The sequence below is a fragment of the Bactrocera neohumeralis genome, chromosome 3 (assembly GCF_024586455.1).
Source record: "Bactrocera neohumeralis isolate Rockhampton chromosome 3, APGP_CSIRO_Bneo_wtdbg2-racon-allhic-juicebox.fasta_v2, whole genome shotgun sequence".
NCBI classification, from domain to species: Eukaryota; Metazoa; Arthropoda; class Insecta; order Diptera; family Tephritidae; genus Bactrocera; species Bactrocera neohumeralis.
This window is the reverse complement of record NC_065920.1, coordinates 27906900-27925961: the sequence shown is the minus strand read 5'-3', so window position 1 is coordinate 27925961 and position 19062 is coordinate 27906900. Positions and strand designations below refer to the sequence as shown.

The following is a 19062-nucleotide window of genomic DNA, read 5'->3' as shown; positions in this document are numbered from 1 at the left end:
CTACGAGCTGACTTGCAAATTGATTTAGAACACGTCTGGCAGAAAATAAGAAATTAATTACAACTCATTTTTCGACGCTAGGTTAGGCAACGCAGCGCGCGGGCGCGGAGTAATAAATGTCGCTTATTTCTGCGGCCGCACAGACGCGGTTCAGCTGGAGCACCTTCTTCTTTGGGGGCAATGGACACTAAATGAGGCGTTAAATGTGTCTCATTATTTCGCTGCACGGCGCACGACGCGCCGCTTAGCGGGGATCACGTGTCAACACCCCTACTGCAGGTGTTCGCCTCAATGTGTGCATGTGAATTTACTACCCCTAGCGATATCCATAGACCGTGCTGCACAGTACTAATAAACGCAACTTTGTGCGCTAATCTCAAACTCCCTTCCCGCTGACGTCTACGTAGGTGACTGCGAAACGTAGCGAAAAAACGCTAAGTCACCCGTACCATAGCGGTAACGCGGCGGTAGCAGCGACGTTGGCGCAAGCTAAACCCCTAAATCCCGTTCGCTTCACATCGCAACGCTGCGCGACAGCGACCGCCGAAAGCGTGTGTGCGATGATGCCAGCGAGCGCATTTCAATCGCTTAAACTAGAGCAGGAAGAGCATCATCTAGACCGGAATAGTAGCAGGCGTGCAGCGCGCAACAGCAAGTTGCTGCGGCCCAGTAGTCGCACTTCAGCGAGCAATATTCGTTGGTAAACATTAAACGAAACGAATCAAAAATCAAAACAAAAAACCAAATTATTTACTTGCGCGTTTTCTCAGTCCGTCTCCTCTTTCTTTTAACATTTGTGCGAGCAGCAAACCAAACACTTGATACACGCACACCATTGTACGATTGGCGCTCTTTGTAGGGAACTGAGCGTCAAGTGATTTACAGGTAGGAGCATTTATCGAAGTGTCAGTAGGAAAGTGAACACGTCGCGATTCAAATGATATTTTTGATGAAGCTTCACTGAAAACTTTAAAACTAAAATTTTTCCGATTTTCGTAAGAGTATCAATTTTCTCATGATCTACTCAATTAGCCGGCAGAAATTTAACTATATTTAGCGGTATACTAAATGAGTTCTTCGGTTTCTATATGTATGCTTTCTAAAACTGGACTCATATCGTTCCGCAACTACTCGTTTGATGGCTCCATTGGACTGCTGGTTATTCAACGAACGGCTGATGCGGAGACGCCGATTGAAGAAATAAAAACCGAATGGAGGGAGGTATTGCAGGCTATAACTGAAAAGACAAACCACATTACCTCGAAGGGAATCTTACTCCCACAGTGGTAAAGGGTGATCCATTTCGAGTTTCCCTGCTTAAAAAAAACACACAGGAACTTCAAATTTAATGGAGAATATTTATTATCATTCGAAAGAACCTTCTTTGGCATTTATATTTTGAAGATTATCTATTTTAAATGTTGGCCGCGGCTACGTCTCAGACGGCCCATGGATTGAGTCCAATTTTCGGTGACTCGTTCGAGCAATGTTCTCTACGGTATTTCAAATAGTCAGTTATAACCAATATAAATAATAACAATTTTTATTACAAATATATGAGGTTGCAACCGATGGAATTAAACAGTCATCTGCGAAACTTAAATACGTTTTTAACCTTATTCCTCATATCTTCCATGATTTGATAAAGGTTGTCTAAAACAATATTCTCATTGGGCACTTTTCATTCTCAATGGGGAAGAAGTGAGAAATGTCATTTGGTATTTGTTGTGAAAGAGTGCGCTCATCTATTGGAGCGCTGGAAGTTGGTGCCATAAGTATGCTGTGTAGTGTTGTGAGCGAAAGAAAACAACGCTGCCTGTAAAACACACACTCTCACAAAACGGTGCTAGCTAAGAAGAAAGGCGAAATGGAAAGCAAGAATGAGCGATTGCGTTTGCTGGAGAGCACATTCAGTTATTATTTCTTTCGTTAAATGTGCTATGCTTGATGTTGTGTTGTTGCTGCTGTGTTTGGGGTTAAGATTGTTGCTGGAGTATTTGTGAGTGTGGCAAAACGACACGCCTGGCATAGCGAACGTGTAACACAATACAACAACAAGCACAACGCGACGACGACACTTCTCCACTCAGTTGAACTCAGGCAGCGAATTGCAACCACCAACAAATAGAGACTACCGAACACCGCTCTACAGCAGAGATTATAGTATCAACCAGGCCAGGCCAAGTCAAGCCAAGGCAAGCGCAGCCAATGTACAACAACCGAACGTCAGTATGAAAATGAAAAGCGCGTAAACAGGCTGTTTTGTCTCCATTTGCGCAGTGAACGCGTTACGCGGCTGTAGTTGAAATCGAAATACAAACAACAAATCAATCCTATTCCATTTTACACTCACCACGCACAACAAATCGCCAGTAGTAGCAAACGAAAAGGCAGAAGCAGCAGCCAGTTATAAGCTGAGCAAAATCCGGAAAAAATTTCAGGCTACAAACAAAATACATTGCGTGCGCTTACGAAACGCGTAAAACTAGTGAAAAATTGTTTTGAAAATAAAAGTAATGATGAATAGTGAAAATATTTAAGGAAATTGTATGAAAAGAAAATTGTGGTTTTGTTTTGTGAGTTTTGTGTGAGCAAAAGGAAACTGTGCGAAAAGTGTTCGGATAAGCGAAGTGGACGCGTTAACGCAGTGCCAAAAGTGTTGTATTGTGAAACCGAAAAAGGAAATGTGCAAGTGCCCGATGATGCCCCGCAATTAAATCCTCTGCAACGCTCCACCAGCTGAAAAGTCAAAAAGGTAGCTGTCCTCGCAGTGGTAGTGAGCACGTTTTTCTCCATTTTATTGTCATTTCTCGTTAATGTTTTTATTCCAGTATTTTTTTTTTTTTAATTGAAGAGTTCAAACATCACTGAATACTGCCTACTTGTTTGAGTGTGTGTGTGTGTATATGCCTGCGCAAGAAGCAGGAAGTGAAGTGGATGCGAAAGGAATGTAGTTGAAAAGGGAGTAAAAATAAACAAATGAAAGGAAGGCACAGATACCAAAATATTGACAGAAGGACATTTTGGCAATTGTGTGCTCTTGTTGTGTATTTATGTGTCACTTTTGTTCACCTTCATAAAATAGAAAAAGGTTGTGTATGTGTGATTTCAATAAAAAATGCGACTTATGTTGTAGCTAATGTCATATTCTGTATGAATGTCAATAGCTGCTAAAGGCCGTCAATTCGGTTTGACTTTTTGATGATAATGCCATCCAAACATTCACATTTAATTTTATTCTAATGAAAGTAGTTGAATATATAAAATGTTTCAGTATGTATTTAAAATACAGCTCTTCTATTTTACGAAATCTATAAATGTCCGCTATAATTCTCCGATCCACTTGAGTTTAAACGATCCCTTTGTATGTCCTTAACTGCAAGAATGCACTGAGCTCACTAGAAGATAAGCTCCACCTAAACTTGATCTGGGTTCCCGGCCACAGGAACATTTTCGGCAACGAAAAAGCAGACGAGTTGGCAGAGGCAGGAGCTTTCCAAATCCGGGCAGAGTGGATACCGAGCCCGCTAGGATCGATCAGGAGAGAGCTCAATACACAATTTCAACGATTCGCAAACAATAGATGGAAAAATATAACAAAATGCAATATAGCTAAACAGATATGGCCAACATATGACAAGAAAAGAATTAACGACTTATTAAATAGGTCCAGGAACAGTATCTACAGACTAACTGCTATTATAACAGGGCATTGGCCATTTGGAGAACATGCGTCCGAAATGGGTATGCCCTACAACAACATCTGCCGAGGCACCGAACTTGTAGGGAATAAGTAAACAATTTTCCACTTTCTCTGTGAATGTCCAGCAATATCGCAAATCCAACACAGAACACTTGGAATCCATCAAGCACCAAACCTTGAATGGATGTCTACAAAAAGCATATCGGACATTAGTAGCTTCATCGAAATCACAAAATGGTTTGAAAGAGAAGATGAAACGTGATGGCAATAACATAAAGGTCTACGAGGAGTGCACCAAAATGACACAGCTAGTGCTATATGAGCCCGCCTACCTACCTATGACACCTGTGACCTAGAGTGGTCCGATATCGGCGGTTGCATCAAATGAGCAGTTTTTTTGATTAAAAAAGGGCCTGTGCAAGTTGTCAAATCGATATCTCAAAAACTGAGGGACTAGTCCGCGTATGTACAAACATGACCAAACCAAATCTGCTCGTCGCACTAATTATTTATATAATTATTTTATAGGGTCTCCGACGCTTCCTTCTAGGTGTTACAAGTTTCGTGGTAAAATGTATATGCAGTGTTCGGGGTATAAAAATAATTTAATTTCTAATGTTTTTGCTGGTAACTGCTTTTTTAAAGTGAGGGAAGTATCGAAAGCCGGAGTGCGGAACTTTAATTCGCTAAACTTAACCTACTCCCATCTCATAACTCTCCCACGGAACCAGCGGTTAAGTATAACTTCATGGGAGGGACAGGACATTTAAGTCTCCTCTATTATGCGGGCCGATAGACGACTTGACATGATTGAGACATGAGTGTCGTTATATTATACTACCGAGTGTGGTTTTTAGTTTTTTCCTTGTATTTGAAAAGCGAGAGCAACAAAATGCTACATGTTCAGAGTCTTCAATATACTCTGTACACGTCGGACAGTTCGGACTAATGTTATTGTGGAAAGGCAGCTTCTAAAGCACCCACTTCCACTAAGTATTTGGGCCAGATAGAAAATTACGTCCTCATATCGGTTGTCGATCCAAGGTAGGATGTTCGGTGTAAGTCTGTGGGTCCAGCGCCCTTGGGACAAGGAATACCACCGCTGCTGCCACATTTTGGTACAATTGTTCCTCTCCTCTGTTGTTAGGAAACGCATTGTGAAACCACCACCACTAAAATCGTCTCATTATATTATATTCTATCTGAACCATCCCATGCTTCTGATGAAGTTCAGCAATGCAAGAAGTTTTATCTGTGTAACCTGCGAGACAAAGAAACCCTAGAGTGTTAGTTGTATTTACTTTCCTACACAAAGCATAGAAGATTTATAGTCTACTCTTCTTTTAGCTCTTGACAGCTACTGAAATGTTCATTGCATGGTGTTTCCAGTCTGCTTTCGTTTTTTCGTCAAGGCAGATCGTAATAAGATTGATGAGATATTTTTTTGTTGTAGTTACTAAAAGTTGAGATTCGAAAACTATGGTGTTTTATGGAAATGTTACTCTTGGAGCAATATAAAATACTTATCTTTTATAAATTTTAACTTTTTTCAAACCATTTTTGGTAATCTAAAAGTTTTATAGGTGATTGCACCTAGAAATGGTCACAAAATTGTGTTAGAAAATATCCAAGAATTAATAATTTTTTCTCACCTCGTTTTCGCTCCAAATTTTCCCGCCAATTACCTAGTACAACAACAAAAATCAACTACTACAAAATAGCGAATTAACGGCGATATAAAATAAATATAAATAAAACGAACCGCTCAACGAATTTAGTCAACGCTACTCGGCGACGCTGACCGCAAAAGTATTCCAACAAATCAAATCAAATCGCAAAATGTGAGTATAAGCAAGCATGAAAATCCATCTTAGGGATAGATGCCAAGAATTATTAGAAATTTATGCAACTGCCGCCACAGGAAGCGCTCTAAACACAGACGGCACACTAGCATAGAAGCTGTCGTTGCTGTAGGCGCAGCATCCATGAGCGTTCACTCGTTATTACGCTGCTGATGCAATTACGAGAGCGACGTCTAGACGATGACAACGCAGGAGCCCGCACATCCTCACACTCGTGGGCTCTCTCTGCGCCTTAATCCCTTCCTTTTTAGGTTGAGTCGCGTTAAAAAGTAAACGAGCAAAAGTGTGTACCTTTTTCGTTATGTATATTCGTATAACATGTTCCTATATACAGTCGTGGACAGAGAAATAGCACATTGTGATAATGTATTATAATAAAATGGTGTTTATTGTTAATATGTGACCTGGTCTACGAAAAGGGAGCTAACGTGCGAAAACTAGTTTTCTGGGAAAAGCTGTTAAAAATAATCGTCAGTTTCTCGTTATCTCATTAATTGTTCTCCTTTTTTTGACACCTAAGCCCCCTTTCCGTAGACCAGGTCACATATAAACGATAATAAATTAAATGTTGTCATAAGCAACGCATAAATAGAGTTTAGGTTGGGTTATACTGGCTGGCTGTCACATCCAATACAGAGACTTACTCTTCCTTAGTAAAGTCAGTTGGAGATTCAGTTTAGTTTGAGTTCAAGTAGTCAACGCTTTGGGACCCTAAGAGCTTTGATACTTCGTCTAGTTCCTTGTACTCCGAAGCTCCTAGATACATAAGACGAGTTCTAGATAATGCTGATCAGAAGCATAGGAGGTGTTCCTGCGTCTTTCTCATGCATTTTTCCCTGCACTTTCGACATGCATCGTCGTTACTTATGTCATCCTGTTGTGACCTATCACTAGGACAATAACAGTCCTGCAGTCCTTGCGAGATCTCATAATCTTGGCAAACCTGCATGTCGAATGACACTTTTCATCATCTCTATTAGCGATTTCGGGCCTGGAACCCAGTATATAATTAGCCGCTACGTCTACTGTCTCCATGCTAAATGTGATGTGAGATTATTGCCTTAACTACCGCCAGGTGAATTGATAAATCATACAAAAAAAATCAATACCAATGCTATTTTTCTGTCCTTAACTGTAAGTATGTTTAATACACATATAGAGAATTTCTTGTTTGCCTAATGACTTTTGAAGTTGCATTCGCTAGCTGCTTGTTTACTTTGCTTATCGTCTGACATCATCGTTCCTCATACTGTTTCTGCCTCGGAAATGCTAACCTTGTCGTCGTTGCTGCTTGTGGCTCGTGCAATCAATTTATATTGCAACGCAACTTAACTCGCTGCTCCTACTTCCTCTCCTTCACTCACTCTCTCTCCCTTTCCGACTGCTCTTAAGTTTTAAGCATTGCCATTTTCAAATTTAAATGTGGCTGTGTTTCGTCTCAATATCCTGTTTGCCGCCGGCGCATAATGAAATGGCAATCACATTATCGCGCTTCTCCTATTGCATCGCTTAATCCATTCGTAGCAGTAGGGCCCACCCACATGATGTTTATGTTGGTGTACTCATTCCACTTTTTATGGTGATTCTGACACCTCGTGCGCAGAAGGCATAAACTATTAGACTGAGCCCATGAAGAAGAAACATTTGCAATATTTACCTAGTAGGAAAAACTGTCGAAAAGAGTGTGAAATTGTTTCTCTCATATATGGATTTCTACTAGAGGGAATCACTAGATAGATCCAACTTTTGAAAGACCCATATTTTGAGTATCTGATGTCCTGGGATTTTGAAACAAACGGGATAAAAGCGATTTTCCAGCCTTGATGAAACCCGATTTTTTCATGAGAGAAATGCAGCTAATCCCAAAAGTAAGAGCTCTGCGCCACCGGAGCGACTATTCGTTAGAATTCGAAAGTGAAAGATTATAAATTTCATACAAAACATATGAGCACTGAGGACAATGAATCCTTTGTATATGTAGAAGCGGCCACTACAAAAAATAAGGGAAAGTTGTTCAAGGCAGTTAGTGCTGTAAAGATATCAGAGGAATGCATTAGACAAATCGTTCAAGAATATTTGGGTATGCAAGAGCTCTGTGCAAAGCGAAAGTTCACCGCATCGCAAATCAATGAAAACAATTACGAGATTGGGTAGATTTTGCTTCGAATTGCTTATGTAACCATTTTATAAAGATCTGGACAACAGTCAGACCTCGGTTAAATTCGCGTCGGAAAAAAATCTCCGAAACTGTGCCTTATTTTGTTGCAAAAAATTTCGCAAAACCACTCCAGACTGACATGCTAAACAGAGGAACGAACGCCATAGAAAACAATGCTCACTAGGTGACAGTCAGACACTTAAGAAATGAAGGATCTTCAATCTAGGCGCCCTAAAATATTTCCAAGGAAACAGGGTAGCCTTTTTTATTGCTTCACTTTAATACATATTGCAATCTTATATGCATTTCATTCGGTCCAATTTTGTTCCAACAGGGTAACCGCTTCACTAACAAGCGTCGAGTTCTAACTCAACGAAAATATAAACAACGTCATTTATACACAGCTTGGGCGGCATAACCACCACCACTGCCCTGCCCACCACCCAGCGCGCAACCACAAACAACTTCCATATTGACACTAAGCAACATAATCATGGCTTGACATTCATTTTGCCATGCGATTGCATTCGATACCCTCAACAGTCAGCAAGAACATCGAATAAATTTGAAAACTCACTCCAAGCGAGCGGAGTCACTCATTTTGAAATGCTCGTAAATTACAAAAATCGTGATTTTATTTGTCAAAATTTGAAACTTATTTTACCAGGCGCCCAAATGACCACAGGCAGCGGCCGCTCAATGGTTTAAGCAGTGCGAATACAAAGAGTGTTGTTTGCACTCAGCGTCCTTCAGTCCAACACACTCACATTCGGTCTCATATTGGTTTGTATACGTATGTGTGTGATTTTTTGCCTTTTTGTTTTGTTTTTGCTCTGTTGTGTTGGTTCATGTTAGTGCTGTGACTCTGTGAATTCGTTTTTGAAATATTTTCGTCTGTTTGCTGGAGTAAATATGGGCGTACGCACAAGCGCGCGATGAAGGAGACATGCAAACCACTCATTTAGTGGTGTCTAATCAGCTATACTTATGTATACATATATTTCCATGCTGGAGCTTATTGAATTTTGTTTCAACTAATGGCGCTAAGAAACTCAAATACCCTTCACAGCTGCATTCTTTATAGCATAAAAGGGTATAAAAATACCTTTATCTTGTTTGTGATCGGGCAGTTTTTATGACAGTTGTTGTTGTTGTTGTAGCGGCAGAATTCTGCCGAGTTGACAGTCCTTGGCCGTATAAAAATCCAGGTCCGTTCCGGTTACGTAGACCCGACTGTCGTGGGAACGGTTTTTATGACAGTCATATGCTATAGTGGCCGTTCTGAACAATATTTTCGGAAATTACAGCGAAGCTCTTGACAAAAATCCGTGCGAAATTGCATGAAGACACATTGTCGAATGAGTTCACAAGTTTTCCATAAAGAGATTTGAGTTTGATCGGTCGGTGATTATGTAATTAAGTTTTATTTCCGACAAAAGAGCAACGTCTTGGAGAGAAAAAGACGTGTGCAAAATTTTAGAACGATTTCTCAAAAACTGAGGGGTTATTCGCATATATAGAGATAAACGGACAGACTGACATGCCTAAATAGACTCAGATAGTAATTTTGGTCATTTATGTACATATGTATATATTTGATAGGGTCTTCGACTTTCTTTTAAGGCAAAATTAATATACATTTACAGGATATATAATGGAATCGGTAACCATTGCAGCCGAGCTATTTTGTTAACACTTACCGATCCAAACGGGGTTAGATCGCCGAAAAAACAGCCCTTGGTCGGATGAAATCCGAGTCAATTCCGGTGCGTAGAACCGGCTGTCGTGGGAATTGACAAACCCTTGCGCAACTTCGTTCTGGATACTGTAGCAGGTTAAACTCCTACTTATCCAGAATAGACCCTGACATACCCGACGTATGTCCTGCATGCAACGAGTCTCCGCATGATACTGACCACCTCTTTGCATGCCCCATAAACCCCACCCATCTAACACCCTCCTCCCTTTGGTCCGACCCCGTCGAAACAGCACGTTTCTTGGGCCTACCGTTAGATGACATCGACGACAACACAAATGACATTTACCATCCCAACGGGGATTGAATTTCCGTTAAAACAACAACAACAACAACAGCTATTGTGTTAGAGAACTACAATCTTCTCGTTTTGTTAAACAAAATCGCTTCCTTTGTAGAATCGCTCAAATCAACTTTTGCAATATTTAGCTTAAAAATCCATTAGTTCGTATAATATATTTAGATATCTGTGCTACAGTTTGCCTTGAGAGTAAACCTATTTTAATAGCAAAAGAAAATATCAGATTTCAATTGAAAAATATTTAAATGTGTTATTAAAAAATGAGGGTACCAAATCCAGATCCAGGTTATTGAAATTATGAAGACAAACAGGAGATCCTTTAATACTTTTCCTTTGAGCTGGTTTTTCAAATTTAGTCAATTAAGCAGGCGACATAGCCCTGTCCTTCGAAATAAAAAAACATCAAAGAAAGGAGTTTTTTTAGACGATATAGATCAGCTTCGCTAAAAATCCATCAAATGTTCATATCCGAAATGGAATTTGTTGAAAAATCTCCTGTCATCAAGCAAACAGTCGTCGCACTCGCGACATCCACTCCGATCGAAACGCCAGGCGGAGAAGGACCAGGCTACAGTTGGAATCTCCAATTGGCGCCAAACACTGAAAAGAAAGAACGACTGGCTATAACCGCGTAATCGGTGTCTACGCCAATTAAAAAAAGAAGAAGAAGTATGGCTGTGTACAGTTAATAATTTTGATTACATAATTTTTGGTTAATTAAATTTTATTGACACTCAGTTTTAGTTTTCGTTAACGCCTTGGGTACTCAATATACATATGTATGTATAAGAAAATCATTGTTTGCACAGACATACTTGAGAAATCTTATCGCTTTAACAATCTTAATATGATTTTCCTTCGGCTATTTGGGTTACTGGAGCGCTGATTAAATTCCTACAACTCTTTTTGTCGGTAAAATGTGAGTAGTTAAATAATGAGTGTGGCTTTGACATAATTTTATTAAATAATTTGACTTTGACACCGTTTTAGGAACTTACATATGTATATACAAATTTACTTCTTGAAATCTTCTAATTCTTCTTCTTTGGCACTACTCATCGACCCACGGGTCTGGACCGACAACGCAAACATTCGTCAGTTGCCTCCATCCTTTGCGATTCCACACCAGTTTTACATTCCAAGTGCAGACAGGTCGCTATATAACTGATCATTCCTTTTGACCATCCCTTGCTTTCTTTGTCAACGCAAGAGTCTCGAATCGGAGGAGATTTTCGCTAGAGCCCCATCTTCCAAGCCAATGAAATGACCTAAACAGCGCATCCGTACGATTTTATGTGCTTGACTATATTAATGTCGCCGTGGAGAGTTCGTGGTTCCCCTATCTTCGATATTCTCCGCTCACGCGGACGGCTCGAATGATCTTGGAAAGTATAGTACTTCTGAATGCTCCAAGTACTTTCTTATCTGGGTTCATAACCATCCATGTTTCTGCGCCTTATAATAGAATGGGAATGATGACAGACTTATAAATTGTAATACAATTAGATACAAATATGTTTTGTGTTTCGTTAGAGCTTATTACAGAAAGCTCAAAAGTCATGCCTAGCTAGTATAAAAATGTATATATTATTGCCTTAAGCTATTTAAAACATCCATAAATTTCGTTAGGCACCATATTTAAACAATTTTTAGCAAATATTTTCTCACGCAAATAGACAATATAAATTTCCGCTCAAAAGACTGAGTAATCATTTCGCGATTGATAATTACCAATATGAACATTAGCCGGCAACACGCCACTTAGCACCTGCATATTTACACGGCACACGGATGACAAATACTTGCAACCTCTTCTGTTTTGTTTCCAAAGACCACTCCCACACGCAATTACTAATATTTGCTGACTAACAAGACAAATTCTCGCCAATAGTTTGGGCGCTGCGTTTAGTTATAAAATTCACGCGGCGGCTCGAAGGAAATTTGGCTATGTGCAGCAAGCATTACGAGCAGTGGGTAAGAGCACAACCAAATTTAGACACAAACCCACGCATATGCAAACAAACATACATACAAATATATTTATTTACATACGCAACTGAATTGCGTTCGAGTACGCATGAGTGCGTATTGCGCCAAGTTCGCGAGACTTCACAGGCGCATGTGTGTATGTATATGTGTGTCTATGCCTAAATAACGAATACTTGGGCAATGGCTGCGATTGTGCGTACACCATCATCAATGAGTGGGTGGTTGGTCGTGGGCCATGAAGTGGCACATAAAGTGAAGCCAGCAAACGCTCGATTTACCAAGGCAGCGGTTTCTAAGCGCGAACCGTTAAGTAACCAAACAAACTATTCGATTTGTTGGTGACGAAAATGGTGTACTGCGCCTTAAGTGGGTAGTTGCATGAAGAAATATTACGTCGTTTTTGCGTATACTATACTTACAGGTCTTCTTATTTAAAGAAAGATCCATGAAGTTTTTAACACCCAGAAGCAATCGTCGCAGACCCAGATCGACATAACGAGCTGAGACGATGTCCGTCTGTCTGTCCGTCAGTCTGTCTGTATTGACGTGAACTAGTATGTCAGCCTCGAAATCCAACACAGAGCAACTCTTGTTGCTACTTAGACTGAGTACGCAAGTGAAAAGTAAAGTCTTCTCTCGACGAATAAAGACCAAACTCTACAAGTTACTCATTATCCCCGTCCTGCTATGTGGTGCAGAGGCATGGACGATGACAACATCGGATGAGTCGGCGTTACGAGTATTCGAGAGAAAGGTTCTGCAGAAGATTTTTGACAACGGCGAATAATTAAGTCTACGGAACAATGAGTTGAAAAAACTCCTTTGAGGGTATTCGACGCAGTACGCGCAGGGGAAAGCAAAGGAAGACCTCCACTCTATTAGAAAGACCAGGTGGAGAAGGACCTGCCTACACTCGGAATCTCCAATTGGCACCAAACAGCAAAAACGAAGAACAACTGGCGCGCTATGGTAATATCGGCTATAACCGATCTGGCATCTTCAGACATCTGGGAATTGAAGTAAAACGCACCAAAAAAATAGATTACTTTGTCTGTCAGAAAGTACCGTTCCCAACAGGACAAGCTTGAATTCGGTTTTCCAATCGTGTTTCAATGTAGGATATCAAACTGAAAATGCAACCGTGTGAATGTTTCTAAATTATTCCCTATCAATTGTACCGTGAATATAACTATATAATATGCGTGTCAAAATATATGAGAAATGGTATTTGAAGAAAAAATTAAAGCGGGTAGTCCCCCTCTCAACATAGCACCAAATTATTAACTGCCATTAGTGCTCCTAACTCCAGTGTATTTCGTGGTGTTGCTTTTAATTGAAAATGACACAATCAGATGGCTTCTGCGCCAACCACCATATCGCAGCAGTTCCAGACACCAACTACCCCACCGCATGGGTTGACACTTTGCTGCGTCATTATAGCTTAAGTGGCAGATATGTGAAATAAAGCACGCATGAGCCGCCAAATTGGCCACGGCGTTCAGCAGCCACGAACTTGGTAACTTATCTAACATAATGTGTTTATATGTATACACTATATAAATATACTTATAATCTTATAAGTAAGTAAAACTTGATACCCTGCAGGGAATTAGACTAGCTTAAAAGTAAGTTCTCACCATCTTACATGTTCTGCTAAAATAATTAAAGAGATAGGTCCTTGGGAGAGGTAGAGTTATAGACGTAGTGATATTAAGAACCAGCTCAAAACAAACCTAAATAAATCAGACCATTTCTAGCCAAGTTAGATTTAAATAGTTACTCACAGGTGAGGATACCCTCTAGACGTGAATTGAGAAGGGGTTTAGTGGGGCTAGAAAGATACTATATCCATCTATATCAACGGGTCTAATGATATGCGGAGTCGAGACGGCGATGTATTCCCAGGATCTTGATATCTTTCTCTATCCATCTACCAAACTCAGTCAGCATCTTCCAAGCGTAAGTACTAGTCTCTATGACTATGAAGGCCTTTGCAGTTCAACTACACTAAGTACAGTGTGATACAGAAAGCTACTATATACACAAATAGCCAGGTGGGATTACCAGCCTTGACGTCGCCAAAGATTAATTCCAGCGTTGTAAACTCTACTTGTTTATAATTTGTGTTCCCGGCCACAGAAACATTTTCCGCAATGAAAACGCAGACGGGAGGAGACTCTCAAGACGAATCTGAGGCAAAGGTAAAATCGTGCCAGCTAGGAACGATCATGAGAGACCTCAGATGGAAATCTATAACCAAATGCAAGACAGCGAAGCAGGCATGGCCCAAATAGAGCAAGACAAGAACTAAGGACTCATTAAGTAGGTCCAGGAAAAGTACTTACAGCTACCATAATGAGACATTGGCTATTTGAAGTACATGTGTCCCTATCCACAGCTGCAAACTGGAAAGGAGTAAGAAAATGCTTCTAGCACAAACCCGGCATAAAACTCTTGTAATCAATCAGGCACCAAACCTTAAATCTTCTTCTACCAAAAGCATAACGGAGCTAAGTAAAAGGTAATCCCTTTCGAGGTTCTCTATCCGCGGCAACATCTCAGATAGTCCATCCGTTGAGTACAATTTTCGATGACTTGTTCGAGCATTTCGACTGGTAACTGGCGAATGCCACGTGTGATGTTTTTGCTACAACACAAATCGAAACGGGATTGTCCGCATAGACTTTAGACTTTACATATCCCCACAGGAAAAACTCCAATGGTGTGATATCACGCCCAAAACGTGAAATTATCTGCTCACCGAAGTATTCTCTCAATAAATCCATTGATGGTTGCGATGTGTGGGAAGTGGTGCCTTCTTGTTGAAACCAAATGTCGCCGAGATCACGCGCTTCAATTGACGGTTACGTTACGTACTCAACGCTAGAGCGATGATTCCACCGATCATTAATTAAACCAAACCGTTGGTTTTTCTCCATGGCAGCTCTTGGATCTTTTCAGCTTGTTCTTCGTCCCAAATTCTGCAATTAAACTTGTTTACATATCCATTGAGCCTGAAATGGGACTCATCGTTGAACAAAATTTGCTTCGTGCATACTTATATTCTTGGAACTTTTCAAGAGCGCATAGGGGCGAAGCTCATTGTGAGATTTTATATTTTTATTAGCTTTTTGGTTAAATTTTTAGTTTAATATATAATGGGTTGTCAAAAAAGTCTTGCGGTATTTTTATTGAAATTGAAATGAATTTTTGATGACTCATGCCCAGCTCTTGACCGATGCTACGGCTGCTACTATGCCGGTCTCTTTCGACCAATTCAGCGATTTTATCGCAATTTTCGACGACAGGCCTTCCGGAGCGTGGCGCATCTTCGACCACCTCTACACCAGAACGAAAACGTTGAAACCATCGTTGTGCAGTGGAAATGGAAACTGTATCGGGCCCATAAACTGCACAAATTTTATTGGCGGCTTGAGATGCATTTTTGCCTTTATCGTAGTAGTACTGTAAAATATGCCGTATTTTCTCTTTATTTTGCTCCATGTTTGCGACGCTATAACTCACGAACGACTTAAAAGAAACGACAATCAATCAAACACGTGTTAGCGAAAGGTGAAATGAGCTTTCCAAAATGGTATAGCATGACCCGATGCGACTAATAAAACTAGAACTACGCGCTTTCAGCGCCAACTAGCGAAAATACCGCAAGACTTTTTTGACAACCTATTATACCATATTTCCGCAATACCTGTGTATAATTTAACCTAAGTGTCTGAGTTTGGAAATTATTTGCCGAATTAGGATTTTTTCTCAAATCTTGTGAGATCAAAATATTTGATTAATATAAACTTATTTGCAAAATTTTTCACCAGCGTCCACCGCATCACACTCTGAATAGCAGGCTTCCACAAAAAATGCCAGTTCTGAGCTAAACATATTTGGAGCGGTTCGCATATCGTACAGGGTACATCCATACGAATATAGTACATATATATATATTTATATATATACATATATATGTACATATGTATCTGAAACTGCTACAGCAACTGTGTATATAAAATAAGCTTTTTGTTCAAATATGGGCACACTTTTCAAACACCAAAAGCGTCCACTAAACAATAACAAGAATAATAAAACTACACTCAACGATTGCAAAAGTCATTCATTTTAAGCATGTACATATGTATGTATGTACATAAGTATATACATATGTATGTATGTAAGCACATGACTGCCGAATTATCGTATTATACTCAAAACTGTGGTGACTTTAAATGGATAAAAAAGGGGGCGTTGGGCGGTTGTCGTCGCACATGCCGGTAGCGATGGTCTCCGCCGCTCTAACGGGTTTTATCAGCTGTTTTTTATTATTATTGTTAAACCCACTGGTGGTGGGGCTGCTGCTTATTTACTGTTATGTTTCTTTTATTGACTTTGATTGATATTATTAATACGATTGTTGTTGCTGTTGTGGTTGTAGCTATAAATAAACTTAAAAATATACATACATACATATGTACATAGCTGAACCGCTGAGAATTTGATTTGATTTATAGCTATTAAACAATAACACAGAATATAAGTACATATGTACATACATACATATGTACGTATAATGAATTTTGGACTTTACACCCATTAAATAATTTTGTCGTCAAAATTTCCACTTAACAGCCGCGTGCTTGTGTACTGGAATGCTATGTAGCAGCTTAAATACTTTAAATGCGTTCGTTAAATATTTTTTTATCTTCTTAATTTCATTGAAACAACAATATTTGTTGTTCTGCGTATAAAATTCATTGTTGTTTTTGTTTGTTGTGCGTACAAACTTCATTGTGACTGCTGCTAATATCGTTTTTGTGTACACATACATACATACTTTTATACACAAACATAAACACAAATATACACAGTTATATAATATATGTATATTTATAGCACAAAGATCGGTCTTTCCGTTTTCGTTTTCATTTAATTTTTTCTTTATTTGCTGTTTAACTATGATTGTTGTTCGAGTTAATGAAATGAGAGAGGGCTAGCTGGTGGATTAGCTGGAGCTAGTGGTGGGGTGCGCTTGTGGTTTTTATTGCGTGCTGTATTTAATTTGTTGCGGCGTGTAGCGCTTATCGCCAACAACACCAAAAATCATACTTCTTTGCTTCTTTATACGAATATATGGTGGTCGAGACTACTGTGCAGATGTAAGAATGTACATATACATATACACTAGGGTGGGTGAAAAAAAATATTTTTTTTTGCTTGGTGCTCTGAAAAATAGTTTCTTAGCCACTACTACGAAAATCTCTCCAAGTTTGAACTCTTAAGTGTAACATGAAGGTTTAGCGAAAAAGATAAAAAACTCATGAGAAATATTTGGGAATAGTAGACGCTCACAAATTAGAACTCTCAGAAAATTAGAACTTCCAGATCCTTTTGTTTTAGAACCAGAGTTTTTAATGCATTGGACGCTCTGAAATTAGAACTTGAAGTTCTAATTTCTGAGCATTTTTTTTTAATTTTAAACACAAGGGAATTCCCAGCTGTTTTTTGTTGCATTGAATTGAGCATCTTCAAAGCAAAGATGGCAACATAGTTGCATATTTCAGCGATGATGATGTGCCACTAGCACAGTTGTTTAACAAAAATGAGGACTGCAATGAAGCTCTCCAAATGAAGCAAACTCGTGTAGCATAAATTGATACAAACAGTTTCATGTGTATTGATGGCATCGAGAAATGAACAGAAAGTAGCGGTGCTGAGTTTTCTGATAGCAGTGAAGATGACGTTGTTGATGACACACCAGTTATTTCAAATGCTATAGCTATTGAAAGCGTTAACAATTTAATAAATTGGTGCAACATGAGTGAATTGTCTTCCAGTAAGCACATGGCCAATCTTTTGGCCCTCCGTAACGATATTGTTATATCGGATTTAAAGAAACCAAAAAAATAAACAAATATTACTGATTATATGTCAAACAAAAAATAATTTTGAACTGAGCCCTTATCCTGAATTTTTAATTAATTTCTGAAATTTTAAGTTGTTTTTTTTTCATAATTGTTATGTAATGAACTGAATTGTTATGTTTTTAAATAAAATAAGAAAAAAATAAAAAAAAATGTTTTTATATAGTTTCTGGAAGTGGCTTGACTCTTAGTTTTATTATTTAAGTTAAAAAAAAACCGTCCAGAAATTAGAACATTCCATGGAAATTAGAATTACCCCAAAAACAAAGTGGTTCTAATTTCCGAGCGTCTACTGTAGTAAAATGGTCAAAAAATAAAATATGAAAATAAAGAGCTTATTTACGTCGGATCCTTTTGTTTTGAGATAAAAACTGAAACTTCAGTCGGCGTGCTAAAAAAACATAAACTTCGGCGAGAACGAACACCCTAATATACACTGCATACTCATATGTACATACTTATGTCTATAAGATTCACTAAGAAAACATTAACACAAGTTCTTACAAAAGACTATCAGCTGTTATAAGATATTGTTAGCACAAATTAAACCGAATTTAAGTATATACATACATACACACACAAGTACCGACAGTGTTTTTCTTCTACAACAATTATGTAATTTGAACCCACAGAAAAGTTGCCACTTAAGAAATATACAAATAGTTGCAGCGAAGAAACCTCCAACTGTGTTTGTAATTAAGTGCTACGAAGAACACGCGTTTAAATAATAGAATCCATGTAGAGCAACAACTCAAAGTCGTTACTTTTTTGTGACTTCAACTGTGCACTCGAGTTAACGCGAATACATGAAGAGTGATATGTATGTATGTATGCATATTCGAGTGATTAAAAAAAAATTTTTTTTTTCGTTTGGTACTCTGAAAAATGGGTTCCTAGACACCTCTAAGAAAGCCTCTCCAAACATGAGTTTTTAATTGTAATGGGAAGGTCCTCCTACATACAGTTTTCTATTTTTTCTTATTATCAGATAGTAAAATGTATATCTTGCTTCCAACTACTTGAAAAAAAAATCTTGTTCCTTAGATTTTGTAGGAAATTGAATGTTCTATGATTTTTTATGAATTTTATAACTCAATAAAAAAAAAATATTATGAATAGGTTTTTGGAGAGGCTTTCTTAGAGGTGTCTAGGAACCCATTTTTCAGAGTACCAAACGAAAAAAAAAATTTTTTTTTGATCCACCCTAATATGCAGTGATGTTTGACGATGAATATCTCGTAAACGCTTAACTTAATCGAAAAATCATATGACACCATTTTTATAAAGCAGTAAATTTCCTAAAAAACTGTGAGTTTCATCATTCATAATATTTTTTTTTATTGAGTTATAAAATTCATAAAAA

At 38.7% G+C, this 19062-nt stretch overlaps 1 protein-coding gene across 1 annotated transcript in view; it reads left to right on the top strand.

Moving 5' to 3' along the window:
- The first annotated feature begins 2168 nt into the window (after nt 1-2168).
- LOC126753304 (protein FAM107B) overlaps nt 2169-19062 on the top strand; it is a 68445-nt gene continuing 51551 nt past the window's right edge. Inside the window, exon 1 of the transcript XR_007666112.1 lies at nt 2169-2755. The gene's annotated coding sequence lies outside the window, so the exon portion shown is untranslated. The remainder of the gene's footprint in view (nt 2756-19062) is intronic.